The sequence below is a fragment of the Bacillus rossius genome, unplaced genomic scaffold (assembly GCF_032445375.1).
Source record: "Bacillus rossius redtenbacheri isolate Brsri unplaced genomic scaffold, Brsri_v3 Brsri_v3_scf826, whole genome shotgun sequence".
In the NCBI taxonomy this organism is placed as follows: Eukaryota; Metazoa; Arthropoda; class Insecta; order Phasmatodea; family Bacillidae; genus Bacillus; species Bacillus rossius.
In genome coordinates, this window is record NW_026963059.1 from 1 (window position 1) to 22,467 (window position 22,467).

The 22,467-nt window shown below is 42.0% G+C and overlaps 7 non-coding genes and 22 pseudogenes across 7 annotated transcripts; all 29 read right to left on the reverse strand.

Annotated features, from left to right (window-relative positions):
- Positions 1-4,278: 4,278 nt before the first annotated feature.
- On the reverse strand, positions 4,279-4,469 carry LOC134545649 (U2 spliceosomal RNA). The gene has a single exon (XR_010078691.1). It is a non-coding gene; the product is annotated as a U2 spliceosomal RNA (small nuclear RNA).
- A 410-nt stretch (positions 4,470-4,879) lies between these two features.
- Positions 4,880-5,044, reverse strand: LOC134545651 (U2 spliceosomal RNA; annotated as a pseudogene).
- A 656-nt stretch (positions 5,045-5,700) lies between these two features.
- On the reverse strand, positions 5,701-5,876 carry LOC134545638 (U2 spliceosomal RNA; annotated as a pseudogene).
- A 141-nt stretch (positions 5,877-6,017) lies between these two features.
- On the reverse strand, positions 6,018-6,233 carry LOC134545643 (U2 spliceosomal RNA; annotated as a pseudogene).
- Positions 6,234-6,643: 410 nt separating this feature from the next.
- LOC134545652 (U2 spliceosomal RNA) lies at positions 6,644-6,808 on the reverse strand (annotated as a pseudogene).
- Positions 6,809-7,464: 656 nt separating this feature from the next.
- On the reverse strand, positions 7,465-7,640 carry LOC134545639 (U2 spliceosomal RNA; annotated as a pseudogene).
- A 141-nt stretch (positions 7,641-7,781) lies between these two features.
- On the reverse strand, positions 7,782-7,997 carry LOC134545644 (U2 spliceosomal RNA; annotated as a pseudogene).
- A 410-nt stretch (positions 7,998-8,407) lies between these two features.
- Positions 8,408-8,572, reverse strand: LOC134545653 (U2 spliceosomal RNA; annotated as a pseudogene).
- A 656-nt stretch (positions 8,573-9,228) lies between these two features.
- On the reverse strand, positions 9,229-9,404 carry LOC134545640 (U2 spliceosomal RNA; annotated as a pseudogene).
- A 149-nt stretch (positions 9,405-9,553) lies between these two features.
- LOC134545645 (U2 spliceosomal RNA) lies at positions 9,554-9,769 on the reverse strand (annotated as a pseudogene).
- Positions 9,770-10,179: 410 nt separating this feature from the next.
- LOC134545654 (U2 spliceosomal RNA) lies at positions 10,180-10,344 on the reverse strand (annotated as a pseudogene).
- A 656-nt stretch (positions 10,345-11,000) lies between these two features.
- On the reverse strand, positions 11,001-11,193 carry LOC134545636 (U2 spliceosomal RNA). Its single transcript, XR_010078688.1, has one exon. It is a non-coding gene; the product is annotated as a U2 spliceosomal RNA (small nuclear RNA).
- Positions 11,194-11,603: 410 nt separating this feature from the next.
- LOC134545655 (U2 spliceosomal RNA) lies at positions 11,604-11,768 on the reverse strand (annotated as a pseudogene).
- A 656-nt stretch (positions 11,769-12,424) lies between these two features.
- LOC134545647 (U2 spliceosomal RNA) lies at positions 12,425-12,617 on the reverse strand. The gene has a single exon (XR_010078690.1). It is a non-coding gene; the product is annotated as a U2 spliceosomal RNA (small nuclear RNA).
- A 410-nt stretch (positions 12,618-13,027) lies between these two features.
- On the reverse strand, positions 13,028-13,192 carry LOC134545656 (U2 spliceosomal RNA; annotated as a pseudogene).
- A 656-nt stretch (positions 13,193-13,848) lies between these two features.
- Positions 13,849-14,024, reverse strand: LOC134545641 (U2 spliceosomal RNA; annotated as a pseudogene).
- A 141-nt stretch (positions 14,025-14,165) lies between these two features.
- Positions 14,166-14,381, reverse strand: LOC134545646 (U2 spliceosomal RNA; annotated as a pseudogene).
- A 410-nt stretch (positions 14,382-14,791) lies between these two features.
- Positions 14,792-14,956, reverse strand: LOC134545657 (U2 spliceosomal RNA; annotated as a pseudogene).
- Positions 14,957-15,612: 656 nt separating this feature from the next.
- LOC134545658 (U2 spliceosomal RNA) lies at positions 15,613-15,805 on the reverse strand. Its single transcript, XR_010078692.1, has one exon. It is a non-coding gene; the product is annotated as a U2 spliceosomal RNA (small nuclear RNA).
- A 410-nt stretch (positions 15,806-16,215) lies between these two features.
- On the reverse strand, positions 16,216-16,380 carry LOC134545660 (U2 spliceosomal RNA; annotated as a pseudogene).
- A 656-nt stretch (positions 16,381-17,036) lies between these two features.
- On the reverse strand, positions 17,037-17,229 carry LOC134545664 (U2 spliceosomal RNA). Its single transcript, XR_010078693.1, has one exon. It is a non-coding gene; the product is annotated as a U2 spliceosomal RNA (small nuclear RNA).
- A 410-nt stretch (positions 17,230-17,639) lies between these two features.
- LOC134545661 (U2 spliceosomal RNA) lies at positions 17,640-17,804 on the reverse strand (annotated as a pseudogene).
- Positions 17,805-18,460: 656 nt separating this feature from the next.
- Positions 18,461-18,653, reverse strand: LOC134545665 (U2 spliceosomal RNA). Its single transcript, XR_010078694.1, has one exon. It is a non-coding gene; the product is annotated as a U2 spliceosomal RNA (small nuclear RNA).
- A 410-nt stretch (positions 18,654-19,063) lies between these two features.
- LOC134545662 (U2 spliceosomal RNA) lies at positions 19,064-19,228 on the reverse strand (annotated as a pseudogene).
- Positions 19,229-19,884: 656 nt separating this feature from the next.
- On the reverse strand, positions 19,885-20,060 carry LOC134545642 (U2 spliceosomal RNA; annotated as a pseudogene).
- Positions 20,061-20,201: 141 nt separating this feature from the next.
- On the reverse strand, positions 20,202-20,417 carry LOC134545648 (U2 spliceosomal RNA; annotated as a pseudogene).
- A 410-nt stretch (positions 20,418-20,827) lies between these two features.
- LOC134545663 (U2 spliceosomal RNA) lies at positions 20,828-20,992 on the reverse strand (annotated as a pseudogene).
- Positions 20,993-21,648: 656 nt separating this feature from the next.
- On the reverse strand, positions 21,649-21,841 carry LOC134545637 (U2 spliceosomal RNA). The gene has a single exon (XR_010078689.1). It is a non-coding gene; the product is annotated as a U2 spliceosomal RNA (small nuclear RNA).
- Positions 21,842-22,250: 409 nt separating this feature from the next.
- Positions 22,251-22,415, reverse strand: LOC134545650 (U2 spliceosomal RNA; annotated as a pseudogene).
- Positions 22,416-22,467: the final 52 nt, after the last annotated feature.

Sequence of the window (22,467 nt, forward strand, 5' to 3'; positions counted from 1 at the left end):
CCGGGCCCTCTCCGGCCACCCCTCGCTCCTTCGCCACCCCCTGGAGCACGTGCCGCGCCCCCCTCTTCTTCTCGTACCTTGAGGGCGACGACAAACTCCGTGTACTCGTCGCAGACGTGCTCCAGGGATTCCCAGTCTTCCTCGGCTGCCGAGATCCGAGCCATCCACTCCAGCTGGACTTGGCTGGGCCGGACCTCGGGTTCGCCGTCTTCTCCTTCGTCTTCCGAGGCGGACTGGTGGTCTGCCGCCTCTGCTGGGCGTCCTCGGACCTGGTGGCGGTTCTCCCTGGGCTGCTGGCCGTGACGCGCCCGGGGGACCTCCTCTCGTACCTCCCGGGCATTCTGGGTGGGCAGCCCCACGCCAGGACCAGACAGCTCCCGCGCGGCCGGGGGAGGCCGCACCCTCCCCCCGACCACGCCCACAGTTGGCTCCACCGGCGCCGGCACCTCCGCCTGCACCGCCGCGTCGGCAGCCTCCTGCTCTGGGGCGACGTCATCCTCCGTCTGCGTCCCCATCTCACATCTTCCTGGCAGCTCCTCATCATGGTCTGGATCAGTTTGGGTTCCTCCCTCCGAGTGCAGGAGTGGGAACCTGATGAGGTGGGCTGGCACCACGTGCAACTCCGGTGCAGTCCGCTGCTCAGGTGTGCTTCCCCCAGGAGACATACTGGGGGCATCTCCGGTCTGCCAGTCCCTGGGTGGCAGACCCTCTCCTCTCTCCTCCTCTACTCCGATGCACTCCTGCTCCGGCGCCGGCGCTGGGACATCCTCCCGTTCGGTATAGGAGGGACGGCACGCCGGGCCTGGTGATGGCCTCGGGTGCAGCGGCAGCATTCTGGACAGAAGCTGGGCCGCCTCCTCCTCGTTGGTGGTCACCTGCGGGAGCGCAGGTGCCGGAGTCCCTTTGGGTGCCGGTGATCCAGGGAGGGGTGTCGTGCGGAGCGACAGTGACAGCTTCTTCCTGCGGCACAGAAACAAAGCCTCCCTCCCCGTTGCATCGTCGCGCGCCGGCGTGACGGGTCCAGGTGATGTCCGTCTCTTCTTCCTGGGGGGCAAAACAACACATGTCTCCTGGCCTTCCTCTCGTGCAGGCGGAGAGAGACGGTGGGAGGGACCAGGCACCGGAGACGGCAGCCGCGGCGGCAACGGCCGGGGCTGCGGATCATCAGCGTCTTCATCTGAGGAGCGCCGTGCCTCCCGCCGGGCCACACGAGCAGGTGGAGTCCGTGCTGGCGCGCCCAGGCCTGCCTCTCGCGCCTGGCGTGCCGCGAGTCTCCGCACCTCAGCTCTGTGGACGTTGGCAACGTGGTTCTGAGCCACCCTCAGCGGATATCCAGCGCCCGAAAATGCGGAAGCACAGAACCTGCAGCGGAACTCCACCGCAGTCACCTCTGGGTGGTGTCGCTTCATGTGCTTCCACATGTCCGACCATGCTGAATACCGCCCCCGGATCCTCAGCCCGAAGCCATGCGTCCCACAGAGGATGCACGTCAACTCGGCCGGTAGTGGCACCGGCACGCGCAGGCACCCCGGCTCACCCGGGTCACGCACCAAGGACACCATCTCCCGAACGGCAACCCTCTCATCCTCCTCCTCATCATCAGACGCGAGATCCGAGTCCGTACCATCCGCCTCCGGCAGCGCCGGCTCGATGCCCCGGCCCGGGTGCACCGTCTCAAAATGCAGCCTTGCTGCCCTCAGGGACCGGATCTCTTCGTGCGGCCTACAAATCTCACAGCGAAACCATAGCCCCGCAGAGTCATGCGCCCGGCGCACATGCGCCGCCAGATCAGCCAGTCGTCCGAAGACAGACCCGAACTGCTGAAGCCGCACACACGCAGGGCACTGGATCTCCTCTGGGGCCGGCAACGCCACGAAGCTGGGACGCACGGGCATCCTGAAAAACACTTACACTAACAAAAAGAGAACAACACAGCCGCACAGCAGCAAACAACTAGATCTGTAAAAGAACAATATATACAAACTCTTATAACAAGATAACACTAAGGGTATGTATAGAGTACCCTGAAAAATAAGGAAACAATAGACTCTGAAAATATAACAATTAACCACCTAACAATATATAGAACTCTACTAAAGTATAAACTCTGAAAGGTAAATAAAACTCTACTTAAAACTAATCAGGTACAGGCCACTAAAAAGAAAATATCACAAGTCACAATCGGTGGGGCTGCTACTTGGTAAACCAAGAAGCAACAGTCAAATCCGGGGGTGCAGCGGCAAGCCGAGTGCCGGGCTAAGAGTCAGGCACTCTTCTCCTGGGCAGCTGTAAACAGACAAGCGACGACCGCTTCTGGAGCAGTTCGCTGTCCTGAGAAGAACTACACAGGCGGCTCAAGACACTACAAGGTCACTGGTTGTGCCCTAGGTTTCTGGAACACTAGGGGGGTGTACAAATGTGTCAAGGGCTGGGCCTTACAACACAAGTACACTAGAGTGCTGGAAGGAGCAAAACACAACAACAGAACACTTACAAAAGTCGCAACACAAATACTAGCACAACACAGACAAGAGACAGTTACTCACTTACCGATCAGCACTACAAAGGAAACAAAATATACAAACAAATAAGACAGGTACAGGTGCTTGAAACTAATTAATTAAATAAATATGGTTGAGGTGATGCTATAAGAATGTAAATGGAATTAAGTTAAAAGATTCAACAGCAAGATTTGAGATGTATTGGTTAATTACTATGGATAAAAATGAAAAGGTAAATATATTAAATCTGCAAGAAAATTAAGGAATATTCAATTAATTAAATAAATATTATAATAATAATAGATAGATATATTCAATAAGTATTACTTTAATTACCAATTAATAGTTACTCTGAAAACAATATGGCGTATTTAATCAGCAAGGTAAATATAGAAATAAATAGTACTTTAATTTATTTTAGCTAATTCGAAAGAAAGCAATATGGCGGATTCAAGCACAAAAACAAGTCACTGAACAATTACAATAAACACAAGACAAACACAACACTCAACCCCTGGTGTGCATATCCATGGACACGAACAGGAAGTCACATGCGAAGCATCTGTGAAGAAGAAGGAAGTTGAAAAATGGCGACCGACCTCGCTAAATAACTCAACCACGAGGTCGCGAAAAACTGAATTTAAAGTTAAGCAGACAAAATACACTGAAACTATTAATGGGAAAAATTAAATCTCTGAATATGGAATTATTTACTGCCCCTAGTTATGAATTCAAATCAGAATTAAACACGATTACACTAGATATGCCTGGGCACAAGGCAATATAATTATCGCGAGCAAAGTGAATTTAAGCCAAAATAAATACAGAAATTACTTTAAATGTTGAACAATTGAATTATTAATATGGGAAAATTGAGAGACAGGCAAAAACTTAACAGAAACTATAGGATGCACACAGATTATTCACAAGGGACTGTCGGCCATTGAACACACACAGTCAGGAGACAGGACAAAAACAATTACACAGGCTCAAGAAAAACAAGATACACTTGGGAAGGGGTTCCAAAGGCCTTTAGGGGCGACGATCTTCGACTGTAGTTACGCGACTCGCCTTGAAGGTATTAGTTAAATTGAGGAAAAATTAAATGTGGTATTTGCCCGAGCTAAAAAATTCAAACACAAGGGCGAGACTGTGGGTAGAAGTTAAATGTTAAACAGCAAGATCAAGTACAGGTATTAATTAAATGTGGTTATTTAAATATAGGAACTGCAGTAAAAAGATTGACTCTAATTTAATATATATATGAAAAGCAACTAAATATTATTCGGAAAAATGTATTACTGAAAAAGAATTTAAATAAACAAAATTATTTTGGGTGAACAGTAAAAGCTACGAGTCACGAATGCAAGTTACAGTCGGGAACCTGAAATGGGGCTTACATAACAAAACACTGAGTTGCAGGAATTACTAGGTGATAGTTTGGCACTTGGAAAATTAAAGGCGAGATAGGTAGTTACTTTACTTTAACAGGTACAAAAAGCTATGCAGATATTAACAAATTAAATGTAACAGTTAAACTTTAAATGTTTGCAATAAAAGATGGCCGCGATTAACGAATTTAATTCAAATAAACAAACAACAAATGGCCAGACAAATAGAAATTCAAATAATTAATGCAAGATGGCCGAAAGCTTGCAGAAAGAAAACAAGTAAATAAACAAGATGGCCACAAGAACTTACTTAAAAACAAAACACAAGTGCCAGACTACCACCTACCTTATCTCCATGTAGTTCCCCATGTCCTCCCTAGGCGCAGCAGCAGTCGATCCATCCTCGGAACTGCTGGAAGTATGGTCGTTTCGTGCCGGAGTGAATACAGCACGAACACCTCTGCGACGATCTTTTCTTGAGCACAGTTATTTAACTAATCACTTCTCGGGGCTAGATCATTAAGCTGATAAGAACAGATACTACACTTTGATCTTAGCCAAAAGGCCGAGAAGCGATAACAATCCTAATGAACCAGGAGCTATATGGGCTCCCTATTACTAAATCAAATGCTATAACAAGGTCTACTGACTTCCATAAACGACTGTACACTTTCGACGAGCCGTCATACTCTACACCACACATGCACAAGCATGGTCTGTACATTGATAATATCTTCAATACAGTGACACGAGGTATTACAATCCAAATGAATCACTATTCACCAGCAATAAACAAAAAACTTGGTATATCCATAACAACGCTCTTACAATTACCGTACTTTCCACTTGCTGCAGCACAAGCTGGTCCCTTAGATTAACTGCAGTTTCAATAAGGCAAGAATGATTCTCATGGGAGAGTTGACTTTATACATTACATTTTAATTGTCAATATAATTTTATCTAAACAGATATTTAACGTTGCCTAAGCAATGTGCCCCCATGCTGGCATGCACTAGGCAGTGGCCAGCAGGGTCAATCGCACTCCCCGGACCAGGTCCGGGGGCAATCCGTCACAAAAAATGCTGCCAAGACAAAGTGTAGAAGAATCGCAGATACTACACTTCGATCTTAGCCAAAAGGCCGAGAAGCGATACTACACTCTGATCTTAGCCGAAAGGCCGAGAAACATCCCTTAAAATACACATCAAAATTAATATTGCACATTGTAAAACTCCATTAACCAAACACATGTAGTTCAACAGATAAAAAAAAGTCAATACAATTCATACAAATATTAACATGAGTAATGAATAACAATAATAGTAATAAAAGGTTTCACAACAAGCCTTAACCACACACTTACATAAACTCACGCATCGACATGACAAAATACATTTTCAATACATCATCATTATTATCATTTAACACTGCCTAATTGTTAATTATATTGAATTTTTTCTCACACAGCTAAATTTATTAAACATTCACAACAAGCACTACATTGTATGATAAAATAAAATAATTAATTCCTATTATTCTGCACACAAAATTGCTAAGTTCCTACATGTTCTCGCATTCCAAGTTCGTCCCTTGGGCATCCTTGTAGTTCCTGTTCGGCCGCCCCTGGCAGCACCTACTGGATCAGCTTTCTCTTCCTCTTCATTTGTTGAATGTACACACGACTTTTCTGTATTGTCTCTGCACTTGGGCACATTACATTACAACAATCAATTTTTCACTATCATCCATTCTTACAAGTTGGTAACAATGTTTATTACATTTAAAACAAACTTAAAGTTTATTACATTTTGTGGTGGGCCGATCCCGGTGGTACTGCAATACCGGGCCAACCCGCGGCGGAGGTGGGGCAAGCCCCTAGCACTCCGCCCTGTTCCAAAAATCAGTTTAATATTCTGGTCCTGCGATGCAGGACGTATCAGATATTAAGCTGATAAGAACAGATTTTTTAGGTTGCCTAAGCAATGTTCGCTGCTGGCATGCACTAGGCAGTGGCCAGCAGGAGACAATACAACTCCCCCGAACTGGTCGGGGGTGCAAACCTGCAAATCCGTCACAAAAAATGTTTGCTAAGGCAAAGTGTAGCAGAATCTCTCTCCCATATGACTGTGGGTGCCACCCCGGTCCCAACCTCCACCACTGAAGCCAAGCCACCGACGTACTCGGGGGGCCAGTGATTGTGAAGGCGGGACCAGGCCCTCCCACAACCATATGGTCGACAAATTCTGTGCATTCTGTTCCCCCAGCATAACAGTTGTCACACCATTAAGCTGATAAGAACAGATACTACACTTTGATCTTAGCCAAAAGGCCGAGAAGCGATAACAATCCTAATGAACCAGGAGCTATATGGGCTCCCTATTACTAAATCAAATGCTATAACAAGGTCTACTGACTTCCATAAACGACTGTACACTTTCGACGAGCCGTCATACTCTACACCACACATGCACAAGCATGGTCTGTACATTGATAATATCTTCAATACAGTGACACGAGGTATTACAATCCAAATGAATCACTATTCACCAGCAATAAACAAAAAACTTGGTATATCCATAACAACGCTCTTACAATTACCGTACTTTCCACTTGCTGCAGCACAAGCTGGTCCCTTAGATTAACTGCAGTTTCAATAAGGCAAGAATGATTCTCATGGGAGAGTTGACTTTATACATTACATTTTAATTGTCAATATAATTTTATCTAAACAGATATTTAACGTTGCCTAAGCAATGTGCCCCCATGCTGGCATGCACTAGGCAGTGGCCAGCAGGGTCAATCGCACTCCCCGGACCAGGTCCGGGGGCAATCCGTCACAAAAAATGCTGCCAAGACAAAGTGTAGAAGAATCGCAGATACTACACTTCGATCTTAGCCAAAAGGCCGAGAAGCGATACTACACTCTGATCTTAGCCGAAAGGCCGAGAAACATCCCTTAAAATACACATCAAAATTAATATTGCACATTGTAAAACTCCATTAACCAAACACATGTAGTTCAACAGATAAAAAAAAGTCAATACAATTCATACAAATATTAACATGAGTAATGAATAACAATAATAGTAATAAAAGGTTTCACAACAAGCCTTAACCACACACTTACATAAACTCACGCATCGACATGACAAAATACATTTTCAATACATCATCATTATTATCATTTAACACTGCCTAATTGTTAATTATATTGAATTTTTTCTCACACAGCTAAATTTATTAAACATTCACAACAAGCACTACATTGTATGATAAAATAAAATAATTAATTCCTATTATTCTGCACACAAAATTGCTAAGTTCCTACATGTTCTCGCATTCCAAGTTCGTCCCTTGGGCATCCTTGTAGTTCCTGTTCGGCCGCCCCTGGCAGCACCTACTGGATCAGCTTTCTCTTCCTCTTCATTTGTTGAATGTACACACGACTTTTCTGTATTGTCTCTGCACTTGGGCACATTACATTACAACAATCAATTTTTCACTATCATCCATTCTTACAAGTTGGTAACAATGTTTATTACATTTAAAACAAACTTAAAGTTTATTACATTTTGTGGTGGGCCGATCCCGGTGGTACTGCAATACCGGGCCAACCCGCGGCGGAGGTGGGGCAAGCCCCTAGCACTCCGCCCTGTTCCAAAAATCAGTTTAATATTCTGGTCCTGCGATGCAGGACGTATCAGATATTAAGCTGATAAGAACAGATTTTTTAGGTTGCCTAAGCAATGTTCGCTGCTGGCATGCACTAGGCAGTGGCCAGCAGGAGACAATACAACTCCCCCGAACTGGTCGGGGGTGCAAACCTGCAAATCCGTCACAAAAAATGTTTGCTAAGGCAAAGTGTAGCAGAATCTCTCTCCCATATGACTGTGGGTGCCACCCCGGTCCCAACCTCCACCACTGAAGCCAAGCCACCGACGTACTCGGGGGGCCAGTGATTGTGAAGGCGGGACCAGGCCCTCCCACAACCATATGGTCGACAAATTCTGTGCATTCTGTTCCCCCAGCATAACAGTTGTCACACCATTAAGCTGATAAGAACAGATACTACACTTTGATCTTAGCCAAAAGGCCGAGAAGCGATAACAATCCTAATGAACCAGGAGCTATATGGGCTCCCTATTACTAAATCAAATGCTATAACAAGGTCTACTGACTTCCATAAACGACTGTACACTTTCGACGAGCCGTCATACTCTACACCACACATGCACAAGCATGGTCTGTACATTGATAATATCTTCAATACAGTGACACGAGGTATTACAATCCAAATGAATCACTATTCACCAGCAATAAACAAAAAACTTGGTATATCCATAACAACGCTCTTACAATTACCGTACTTTCCACTTGCTGCAGCACAAGCTGGTCCCTTAGATTAACTGCAGTTTCAATAAGGCAAGAATGATTCTCATGGGAGAGTTGACTTTATACATTACATTTTAATTGTCAATATAATTTTATCTAAACAGATATTTAACGTTGCCTAAGCAATGTGCCCCCATGCTGGCATGCACTAGGCAGTGGCCAGCAGGGTCAATCGCACTCCCCGGACCAGGTCCGGGGGCAATCCGTCACAAAAAATGCTGCCAAGACAAAGTGTAGAAGAATCGCAGATACTACACTTCGATCTTAGCCAAAAGGCCGAGAAGCGATACTACACTCTGATCTTAGCCGAAAGGCCGAGAAACATCCCTTAAAATACACATCAAAATTAATATTGCACATTGTAAAACTCCATTAACCAAACACATGTAGTTCAACAGATAAAAAAAAGTCAATACAATTCATACAAATATTAACATGAGTAATGAATAACAATAATAGTAATAAAAGGTTTCACAACAAGCCTTAACCACACACTTACATAAACTCACGCATCGACATGACAAAATACATTTTCAATACATCATCATTATTATCATTTAACACTGCCTAATTGTTAATTATATTGAATTTTTTCTCACACAGCTAAATTTATTAAACATTCACAACAAGCACTACATTGTATGATAAAATAAAATAATTAATTCCTATTATTCTGCACACAAAATTGCTAAGTTCCTACATGTTCTCGCATTCCAAGTTCGTCCCTTGGGCATCCTTGTAGTTCCTGTTCGGCCGCCCCTGGCAGCACCTACTGGATCAGCTTTCTCTTCCTCTTCATTTGTTGAATGTACACACGACTTTTCTGTATTGTCTCTGCACTTGGGCACATTACATTACAACAATCAATTTTTCACTATCATCCATTCTTACAAGTTGGTAACAATGTTTATTACATTTAAAACAAACTTAAAGTTTATTACATTTTGTGGTGGGCCGATCCCGGTGGTACTGCAATACCGGGCCAACCCGCGGCGGAGGTGGGGCAAGCCCCTAGCACTCCGCCCTGTTCCAAAAATCAGTTTAATATTCTGGTCCTGCGATGCAGGACGTATCAGATATTAAGCTGATAAGAACAGATTTTTTAGGTTGCCTAAGCAATGTTCGCTGCTGGCATGCACTAGGCAGTGGCCAGCAGGAGACAATACAACTCCCCCGAACTGGTCGGGGGTGCAAACCTGCAAATCTGCAAATCCGTCACAAAAAATGTTTGCTAAGGCAAAGTGTAGCAGAATCTCTCTCCCATATGACTGTGGGTGCCACCCCGGTCCCAACCTCCACCACTGAAGCCAAGCCACCGACGTACTCGGGGGGCCAGTGATTGTGAAGGCGGGACCAGGCCCTCCCACAACCATATGGTCGACAAATTCTGTGCATTCTGTTCCCCCAGCATAACAGTTGTCACACCATTAAGCTGATAAGAACAGATACTACACTTTGATCTTAGCCAAAAGGCCGAGAAGCGATAACAATCCTAATGAACCAGGAGCTATATGGGCTCCCTATTACTAAATCAAATGCTATAACAAGGTCTACTGACTTCCATAAACGACTGTACACTTTCGACGAGCCGTCATACTCTACACCACACATGCACAAGCATGGTCTGTACATTGATAATATCTTCAATACAGTGACACGAGGTATTACAATCCAAATGAATCACTATTCACCAGCAATAAACAAAAAACTTGGTATATCCATAACAACGCTCTTACAATTACCGTACTTTCCACTTGCTGCAGCACAAGCTGGTCCCTTAGATTAACTGCAGTTTCAATAAGGCAAGAATGATTCTCATGGGAGAGTTGACTTTATACATTACATTTTAATTGTCAATATAATTTTATCTAAACAGATATTTAACGTTGCCTAAGCAATGTGCCCCCATGCTGGCATGCACTAGGCAGTGGCCAGCAGGGTCAATCGCACTCCCCGGACCAGGTCCGGGGGCAATCCGTCACAAAAAATGCTGCCAAGACAAAGTGTAGAAGAATCGCAGATACTACACTTCGATCTTAGCCAAAAGGCCGAGAAGCGATACTACACTCTGATCTTAGCCGAAAGGCCGAGAAACATCCCTTAAAATACACATCAAAATTAATATTGCACATTGTAAAACTCCATTAACCAAACACATGTAGTTCAACAGATAAAAAAAAGTCAATACAATTCATACAAATATTAACATGAGTAATGAATAACAATAATAGTAATAAAAGGTTTCACAACAAGCCTTAACCACACACTTACATAAACTCACGCATCGACATGACAAAATACATTTTCAATACATCATCATTATTATCATTTAACACTGCCTAATTGTTAATTATATTGAATTTTTTCTCACACAGCTAAATTTATTAAACATTCACAACAAGCACTACATTGTATGATAAAATAAAATAATTAATTCCTATTATTCTGCACACAAAATTGCTAAGTTCCTACATGTTCTCGCATTCCAAGTTCGTCCCTTGGGCATCCTTGTAGTTCCTGTTCGGCCGCCCCTGGCAGCACCTACTGGATCAGCTTTCTCTTCCTCTTCATTTGTTGAATGTACACACGACTTTTCTGTATTGTCTCTGCACTTGGGCACATTACATTACAACAATCAATTTTTCACTATCATCCATTCTTACAAGTTGGTAACAATGTTTATTACATTTAAAACAAACTTAAAGTTTATTACATTTTGTGGTGGGCCGATCCCGGTGGTACTGCAATACCGGGCCAACCCGCGGCGGAGGTGGGGCAAGCCCCTAGCACTCCGCCCTGTTCCAAAAATCAGTTTAATATTCTGGTCCTGCGATGCAGGACGTATCAGATATTAAGCTGATAAGAACAGATACTACACTTTGATCTTAGCCAAAAGGCCGAGAAGCGATAACAATCCTAATGAACCAGGAGCTATATGGGCTCCCTATTACTAAATCAAATGCTATAACAAGGTCTACTGACTTCCATAAACGACTGTACACTTTCGACGAGCCGTCATACTCTACACCACACATGCACAAGCATGGTCTGTACATTGATAATATCTTCAATACAGTGACACGAGGTATTACAATCCAAATGAATCACTATTCACCAGCAATAAACAAAAAACTTGGTATATCCATAACAACGCTCTTACAATTACCGTACTTTCCACTTGCTGCAGCACAAGCTGGTCCCTTAGATTAACTGCAGTTTCAATAAGGCAAGAATGATTCTCATGGGAGAGTTGACTTTATACATTACATTTTAATTGTCAATATAATTTTATCTAAACAGATATTTAACGTTGCCTAAGCAATGTGCCCCCATGCTGGCATGCACTAGGCAGTGGCCAGCAGGGTCAATCGCACTCCCCGGACCAGGTCCGGGGGCAATCCGTCACAAAAAATGCTGCCAAGACAAAGTGTAGAAGAATCGCAGATACTACACTTCGATCTTAGCCAAAAGGCCGAGAAGCGATACTACACTCTGATCTTAGCCGAAAGGCCGAGAAACATCCCTTAAAATACACATCAAAATTAATATTGCACATTGTAAAACTCCATTAACCAAACACATGTAGTTCAACAGATAAAAAAAAGTCAATACAATTCATACAAATATTAACATGAGTAATGAATAACAATAATAGTAATAAAAGGTTTCACAACAAGCCTTAACCACACACTTACATAAACTCACGCATCGACATGACAAAATACATTTTCAATACATCATCATTATTATCATTTAACACTGCCTAATTGTTAATTATATTGAATTTTTTCTCACACAGCTAAATTTATTAAACATTCACAACAAGCACTACATTGTATGATAAAATAAAATAATTAATTCCTATTATTCTGCACACAAAATTGCTAAGTTCCTACATGTTCTCGCATTCCAAGTTCGTCCCTTGGGCATCCTTGTAGTTCCTGTTCGGCCGCCCCTGGCAGCACCTACTGGATCAGCTTTCTCTTCCTCTTCATTTGTTGAATGTACACACGACTTTTCTGTATTGTCTCTGCACTTGGGCACATTACATTACAACAATCAATTTTTCACTATCATCCATTCTTACAAGTTGGTAACAATGTTTATTACATTTAAAACAAACTTAAAGTTTATTACATTTTGTGGTGGGCCGATCCCGGTGGTACTGCAATACCGGGCCAACCCGCGGCGGAGGTGGGGCAAGCCCCTAGCACTCCGCCCTGTTCCAAAAATCAGTTTAATATTCTGGTCCTGCGATGCAGGACGTATCAGATATTAAGCTGATAAGAACAGATACTACACTTTGATCTTAGCCAAAAGGCCGAGAAGCGATAACAATCCTAATGAACCAGGAGCTATATGGGCTCCCTATTACTAAATCAAATGCTATAACAAGGTCTACTGACTTCCATAAACGACTGTACACTTTCGACGAGCCGTCATACTCTACACCACACATGCACAAGCATGGTCTGTACATTGATAATATCTTCAATACAGTGACACGAGGTATTACAATCCAAATGAATCACTATTCACCAGCAATAAACAAAAAACTTGGTATATCCATAACAACGCTCTTACAATTACCGTACTTTCCACTTGCTGCAGCACAAGCTGGTCCCTTAGATTAACTGCAGTTTCAATAAGGCAAGAATGATTCTCATGGGAGAGTTGACTTTATACATTACATTTTAATTGTCAATATAATTTTATCTAAACAGATATTTAACGTTGCCTAAGCAATGTGCCCCCATGCTGGCATGCACTAGGCAGTGGCCAGCAGGGTCAATCGCACTCCCCGGACCAGGTCCGGGGGCAATCCGTCACAAAAAATGCTGCCAAGACAAAGTGTAGAAGAATCGCAGATACTACACTTCGATCTTAGCCAAAAGGCCGAGAAGCGATACTACACTCTGATCTTAGCCGAAAGGCCGAGAAACATCCCTTAAAATACACATCAAAATTAATATTGCACATTGTAAAACTCCATTAACCAAACACATGTAGTTCAACAGATAAAAAAAAGTCAATACAATTCATACAAATATTAACATGAGTAATGAATAACAATAATAGTAATAAAAGGTTTCACAACAAGCCTTAACCACACACTTACATAAACTCACGCATCGACATGACAAAATACATTTTCAATACATCATCATTATTATCATTTAACACTGCCTAATTGTTAATTATATTGAATTTTTTCTCACACAGCTAAATTTATTAAACATTCACAACAAGCACTACATTGTATGATAAAATAAAATAATTAATTCCTATTATTCTGCACACAAAATTGCTAAGTTCCTACATGTTCTCGCATTCCAAGTTCGTCCCTTGGGCATCCTTGTAGTTCCTGTTCGGCCGCCCCTGGCAGCACCTACTGGATCAGCTTTCTCTTCCTCTTCATTTGTTGAATGTACACACGACTTTTCTGTATTGTCTCTGCACTTGGGCACATTACATTACAACAATCAATTTTTCACTATCATCCATTCTTACAAGTTGGTAACAATGTTTATTACATTTAAAACAAACTTAAAGTTTATTACATTTTGTGGTGGGCCGATCCCGGTGGTACTGCAATACCGGGCCAACCCGCGGCGGAGGTGGGGCAAGCCCCTAGCACTCCGCCCTGTTCCAAAAATCAGTTTAATATTCTGGTCCTGCGATGCAGGACGTATCAGATATTAAGCTGATAAGAACAGATTTTTTAGGTTGCCTAAGCAATGTTCGCTGCTGGCATGCACTAGGCAGTGGCCAGCAGGAGACAATACAACTCCCCCGAACTGGTCGGGGGTGCAAACCTGCAAATCCGTCACAAAAAATGTTTGCTAAGGCAAAGTGTAGCAGAATCTCTCTCCCATATGACTGTGGGTGCCACCCCGGTCCCAACCTCCACCACTGAAGCCAAGCCACCGACGTACTCGGGGGGCCAGTGATTGTGAAGGCGGGACCAGGCCCTCCCACAACCATATGGTCGACAAATTCTGTGCATTCTGTTCCCCCAGCATAACAGTTGTCACACCATTAAGCTGATAAGAACAGATACTACACTTTGATCTTAGCCAAAAGGCCGAGAAGCGATAACAATCCTAATGAACCAGGAGCTATATGGGCTCCCTATTACTAAATCAAATGCTATAACAAGGTCTACTGACTTCCATAAACGACTGTACACTTTCGACGAGCCGTCATACTCTACACCACACATGCACAAGCATGGTCTGTACATTGATAATATCTTCAATACAGTGACACGAGGTATTACAATCCAAATGAATCACTATTCACCAGCAATAAACAAAAAACTTGGTATATCCATAACAACGCTCTTACAATTACCGTACTTTCCACTTGCTGCAGCACAAGCTGGTCCCTTAGATTAACTGCAGTTTCAATAAGGCAAGAATGATTCTCATGGGAGAGTTGACTTTATACATTACATTTTAATTGTCAATATAATTTTATCTAAACAGATATTTAACGTTGCCTAAGCAATGTGCCCCCATGCTGGCATGCACTAGGCAGTGGCCAGCAGGGTCAATCGCACTCCCCGGACCAGGTCCGGGGGCAATCCGTCACAAAAAATGCTGCCAAGACAAAGTGTAGAAGAATCGCAGATACTACACTTCGATCTTAGCCAAAAGGCCGAGAAGCGATACTACACTCTGATCTTAGCCGAAAGGCCGAGAAACATCCCTTAAAATACACATCAAAATTAATATTGCACATTGTAAAACTCCATTAACCAAACACATGTAGTTCAACAGATAAAAAAAAGTCAATACAATTCATACAAATATTAACATGAGTAATGAATAACAATAATAGTAATAAAAGGTTTCACAACAAGCCTTAACCACACACTTACATAAACTCACGCATCGACATGACAAAATACATTTTCAATACATCATCATTATTATCATTTAACACTGCCTAATTGTTAATTATATTGAATTTTTTCTCACACAGCTAAATTTATTAAACATTCACAACAAGCACTACATTGTATGATAAAATAAAATAATTAATTCCTATTATTCTGCACACAAAATTGCTAAGTTCCTACATGTTCTCGCATTCCAAGTTCGTCCCTTGGGCATCCTTGTAGTTCCTGTTCGGCCGCCCCTGGCAGCACCTACTGGATCAGCTTTCTCTTCCTCTTCATTTGTTGAATGTACACACGACTTTTCTGTATTGTCTCTGCACTTGGGCACATTACATTACAACAATCAATTTTTCACTATCATCCATTCTTACAAGTTGGTAACAATGTTTATTACATTTAAAACAAACTTAAAGTTTATTACATTTTGTGGTGGGCCGATCCCGGTGGTACTGCAATACCGGGCCAACCCGCGGCGGAGGTGGGGCAAGCCCCTAGCACTCCGCCCTGTTCCAAAAATCAGTTTAATATTCTGGTCCTGCGATGCAGGACGTATCAGATATTAAGCTGATAAGAACAGATACTACACTTTGATCTTAGCCAAAAGGCCGAGAAGCGATAACAATCCTAATGAACCAGGAGCTATATGGGCTCCCTATTACTAAATCAAATGCTATAACAAGGTCTACTGACTTCCATAAACGACTGTACACTTTCGACGAGCCGTCATACTCTACACCACACATGCACAAGCATGGTCTGTACATTGATAATATCTTCAATACAGTGACACGAGGTATTACAATCCAAATGAATCACTATTCACCAGCAATAAACAAAAAACTTGGTATATCCATAACAACGCTCTTACAATTACCGTACTTTCCACTTGCTGCAGCACAAGCTGGTCCCTTAGATTAACTGCAGTTTCAATAAGGCAAGAATGATTCTCATGGGAGAGTTGACTTTATACATTACATTTTAATTGTCAATATAATTTTATCTAAACAGATATTTAACGTTGCCTAAGCAATGTGCCCCCATGCTGGCATGCACTAGGCAGTGGCCAGCAGGGTCAATCGCACTCCCCGGACCAGGTCCGGGGGCAATCCGTCACAAAAAATGCTGCCAAGACAAAGTGTAGAAGAATCGCAGATACTACACTTCGATCTTAGCCAAAAGGCCGAGAAGCGATACTACACTCTGATCTTAGCCGAAAGGCCGAGAAACATCCCTTAAAATACACATCAAAATTAATATTGCACATTGTAAAACTCCATTAACCAAACACATGTAGTTCAACAGATAAAAAAAAGTCAATACAATTCATACAAATATTAACATGAGTAATGAATAACAATAATAGTAATAAAAGGTTTCACAACAAGCCTTAACCACACACTTACATAAACTCACGCATCGACATGACAAAATACATTTTCAATACATCATCATTATTATCATTTAACACTGCCTAATTGTTAATTATATTGAATTTTTTCTCACACAGCTAAATTTATTAAACATTCACAACAAGCACTACATTGTATGATAAAATAAAATAATTAATTCCTATTATTCTGCACACAAAATTGCTAAGTTCCTACATGTTCTCGCATTCCAAGTTCGTCCCTTGGGCATCCTTGTAGTTCCTGTTCGGCCGCCCCTGGCAGCACCTACTGGATCAGCTTTCTCTTCCTCTTCATTTGTTGAATGTACACACGACTTTTCTGTATTGTCTCTGCACTTGGGCACATTACATTACAACAATCAATTTTTCACTATCATCCATTCTTACAAGTTGGTAACAATGTTTATTACATTTAAAACAAACTTAAAGTTTATTACATTTTGTGGTGGGCCGATCCCGGTGGTACTGCAATACCGGGCCAACCCGCGGCGGAGGTGGGGCAAGCCCCTAGCACTCCGCCCTGTTCCAAAAATCAGTTTAATATTCTGGTCCTGCGATGCAGGACGTATCAGATATTAAGCTGATAAGAACAGATACTACACTTTGATCTTAGCCAAAAGGCCGAGAAGCGATAACAATCCTAATGAACCAGGAGCTATATGGGCTCCCTATTACTAAATCAAATGCTATAACAAGGTCTACTGACTTCCATAAACGACTGTACACTTTCGACGAGCCGTCATACTCTACACCACACATGCACAAGCATGGTCTGTACATTGATAATATCTTCAATACAGTGACACGAGGTATTACAATCCAAATGAATCACTATTCACCAGCAATAAACAAAAAACTTGGTATATCCATAACAACGCTCTTACAATTACCGTACTTTCCACTTGCTGCAGCACAAGCTGGTCCCTTAGATTAACTGCAGTTTCAATAAGGCAAGAATGATTCTCATGGGAGAGTTGACTTTATACATTACATTTTAATTGTCAATATAATTTTATCTAAACAGATATTTAACGTTGCCTAAGCAATGTGCCCCCATGCTGGCATGCACTAGGCAGTGGCCAGCAGGGTCAATCGCACTCCCCGGACCAGGTCCGGGGGCAATCCGTCACAAAAAATGCTGCCAAGACAAAGTGTAGAAGAATCGCAGATACTACACTTCGATCTTAGCCAAAAGGCCGAGAAGCGATACTACACTCTGATCTTAGCCGAAAGGCCGAGAAACATCCCTTAAAATACACATCAAAATTAATATTGCACATTGTAAAACTCCATTAACCAAACACATGTAGTTCAACAGATAAAAAAAAGTCAATACAATTCATACAAATATTAACATGAGTAATGAATAACAATAATAGTAATAAAAGGTTTCACAACAAGCCTTAACCACACACTTACATAAACTCACGCATCGACATGACAAAATACATTTTCAATACATCATCATTATTATCATTTAACACTGCCTAATTGTTAATTATATTGAATTTTTTCTCACACAGCTAAATTTATTAAACATTCACAACAAGCACTACATTGTATGATAAAATAAAATAATTAATTCCTATTATTCTGCACACAAAATTGCTAAGTTCCTACATGTTCTCGCATTCCAAGTTCGTCCCTTGGGCATCCTTGTAGTTCCTGTTCGGCCGCCCCTGGCAGCACCTACTGGATCAGCTTTCTCTTCCTCTTCATTTGTTGAATGTACACACGACTTTTCTGTATTGTCTCTGCACTTGGGCACATTACATTACAACAATCAATTTTTCACTATCATCCATTCTTACAAGTTGGTAACAATGTTTATTACATTTAAAACAAACTTAAAGTTTATTACATTTTGTGGTGGGCCGATCCCGGTGGTACTGCAATACCGGGCCAACCCGCGGCGGAGGTGGGGCAAGCCCCTAGCACTCCGCCCTGTTCCAAAAATCAGTTTAATATTCTGGTCCTGCGATGCAGGACGTATCAGATATTAAGCTGATAAGAACAGATACTACACTTTGATCTTAGCCAAAAGGCCGAGAAGCGATAACAATCCTAATGAACCAGGAGCTATATGGGCTCCCTATTACTAAATCAAATGCTATAACAAGGTCTACTGACTTCCATAAACGACTGTACACTTTCGACGAGCCGTCATACTCTACACCACACATGCACAAGCATGGTCTGTACATTGATAATATCTTCAATACAGTGACACGAGGTATTACAATCCAAATGAATCACTATTCACCAGCAATAAACAAAAAACTTGGTATATCCATAACAACGCTCTTACAATTACCGTACTTTCCACTTGCTGCAGCACAAGCTGGTCCCTTAGATTAACTGCAGTTTCAATAAGGCAAGAATGATTCTCATGGGAGAGTTGACTTTATACATTACATTTTAATTGTCAATATAATTTTATCTAAACAGATATTTAACGTTGCCTAAGCAATGTGCCCCCATGCTGGCATGCACTAGGCAGTGGCCAGCAGGGTCAATCGCACTCCCCGGACCAGGTCCGGGGGCAATCCGTCACAAAAAATGCTGCCAAGACAAAGTGTAGAAGAATCGCAGATACTACACTTCGATCTTAGCCAAAAGGCCGAGAAGCGATACTACACTCTGATCTTAGCCGAAAGGCCGAGAAACATCCCTTAAAATACACATCAAAATTAATATTGCACATTGTAAAACTCCATTAACCAAACACATGTAGTTCAACAGATAAAAAAAAGTCAATACAATTCATACAAATATTAACATGAGTAATGAATAACAATAATAGTAATAAAAGGTTTCACAACAAGCCTTAACCACACACTTACATAAACTCACGCATCGACATGACAAAATACATTTTCAATACATCATCATTATTATCATTTAACACTGCCTAATTGTTAATTATATTGAATTTTTTCTCACACAGCTAAATTTATTAAACATTCACAACAAGCACTACATTGTATGATAAAATAAAATAATTAATTCCTATTATTCTGCACACAAAATTGCTAAGTTCCTACATGTTCTCGCATTCCAAGTTCGTCCCTTGGGCATCCTTGTAGTTCCTGTTCGGCCGCCCCTGGCAGCACCTACTGGATCAGCTTTCTCTTCCTCTTCATTTGTTGAATGTACACACGACTTTTCTGTATTGTCTCTGCACTTGGGCACATTACATTACAACAATCAATTTTTCACTATCATCCATTCTTACAAGTTGGTAACAATGTTTATTACATTTAAAACAAACTTAAAGTTTATTACATTTTGTGGTGGGCCGATCCCGGTGGTACTGCAATACCGGGCCAACCCGCGGCGGAGGTGGGGCAAGCCCCTAGCACTCCGCCCTGTTCCAAAAATCAGTTTAATATTCTGGTCCTGCGATGCAGGACGTATCAGATATTAAGCTGATAAGAACAGATTTTTTAGGTTGCCTAAGCAATGTTCGCTGCTGGCATGCACTAGGCAGTGGCCAGCAGGAGACAATACAACTCCCCCGAACTGGTCGGGGGTGCAAACCTGCAAATCCGTCACAAAAAATGTTTGCTAAGGCAAAGTGTAGCAGAATCTCTCTCCCATATGACTGTGGGTGCCACCCCGGTCCCAACCTCCACCACTGAAGCCAAGCCACCGACGTACTCGGGGGGCCAGTGATTGTGAAGGCGGGACCAGGCCCTCCCACAACCATATGGTCGACAAATTCTGTGCATTCTGTTCCCCCAGCATAACAGTTGTCACACCATTAAGCTGATAAGAACAGATACTACACTTTGATCTTAGCCAAAAGGCCGAGAAGCGATAACAATCCTAATGAACCAGGAGCTATATGGGCTCCCTATTACTAAATCAAATGCTATAACAAGGTCTACTGACTTCCATAAACGACTGTACACTTTCGACGAGCCGTCATACTCTACACCACACATGCACAAGCATGGTCTGTACATTGATAATATCTTCAATACAGTGACACGAGGTATTACAATCCAAATGAATCACTATTCACCAGCAATAAACAAAAAACTTGGTATATCCATAACAACGCTCTTACAATTACCGTACTTTCCACTTGCTGCAGCACAAGCTGGTCCCTTAGATTAACTGCAGTTTCAATAAGGCAAGAATGATTCTCATGGGAGAGTTGACTTTATACATTACATTTTAATTGTCAATATAATTTTATCTAAACAGATATTTAACGTTGCCTAAGCAATGTGCCCCCATGCTGGCATGCACTAGGCAGTGGCCAGCAGGGTCAATCGCACTCCCCGGACCAGGTCCGGGGGCAATCCGTCACAAAAAATGCTGCCAAGACAAAGTGTAGAAGAATCGCAGATACTACACTTCGATCTTAGCCAAAAGGCCGAGAAGCGATACTACACTCTGATCTTAGCCGAAAGGCCGAGAAACATCCCTTAAAATACACATCAAAATTAATATTGCACATTGTAAAACTCCATTAACCAAACACATGTAGTTCAACAGATAAAAAAAAGTCAATACAATTCATACAAATATTAACATGAGTAATGAATAACAATAATAGTAATAAAAGGTTTCACAACAAGCCTTAACCACACACTTACATAAACTCACGCATCGACATGACAAAATACATTTTCAATACATCATCATTATTATCATTTAACACTGCCTAATTGTTAATTATATTGAATTTTTTCTCACACAGCTAAATTTATTAAACATTCACAACAAGCACTACATTGTATGATAAAATAAAATAATTAATTCCTATTATTCTGCACACAAAATTGCTAAGTTCCTACATGTTCTCGCATTCCAAGTTCGTCCCTTGGGCATCCTTGTAGTTCCTGTTCGGCCGCCCCTGGCAGCACCTACTGGATCAGCTTTCTCTTCCTCTTCATTTGTTGAATGTACACACGACTTTTCTGTATTGTCTCTGCACTTGGGCACATTACATTACAACAATCAATTTTTCACTATCATCCATTCTTACAAGTTGGTAACAATGTTTATTACATTTAAAACAAACTTAAAGTTTATTACATTTTGTGGTGGGCCGATCCCGGTGGTACTGCAATACCGGGCCAACCCGCGGCGGAGGTGGGGCAAGCCCCTAGCACTCCGCCCTGTTCCAAAAATCAGTTTAATATTCTGGTCCTGCGATGCAGGACGTATCAGATATTAAGCTGATAAGAACAGATACTACACTTTGATCTTAGCCAAAAGGCCGAGAAGCGATAACAATCCTAATGAACCAGGAGCTATATGGGCTCCCTATTACTAAATCAAATGCTATAACAAGGTCTACTGACTTCCATAAACGACTGTACACTTTCGACGAGCCGTCATACTCTACACCACACATGCACAAGCATGGTCTGTACATTGATAATATCTTCAATACAGTGACACGAGGTATTACAATCCAAATGAATCACTATTCACCAGCAATAAACAAAAAACTTGGTATATCCATAACAACGCTCTTACAATTACCGTACTTTCCACTTGCTGCAGCACAAGCTGGTCCTTAGATTAACTGCAGTTTCAATAAGGCAAGAATGATTCTCATGGGAGAGTTGACTTTATACATTACATTTTAATTGTCAATATAATTTTATCTAAACAGATATTTAACGTTGCCTAAGCAATGTGCCCCCATGCTGGCATGCACTAGGCAGTGGCCAGCAGGGTCAATCGCACTCCCCGGACCAGGTCCGGGGGCAATCCGTCACAAAAAATGCTGCCAAGACAAAGTGTAGAAGAATCGCAGATACTACACTTCGATCTTAGCCAAAAGGCCGAGAAGCGATACTACACTCTGATCTTAGCCGAAAGGCCGAGAAACATCCCTTAAAATACACA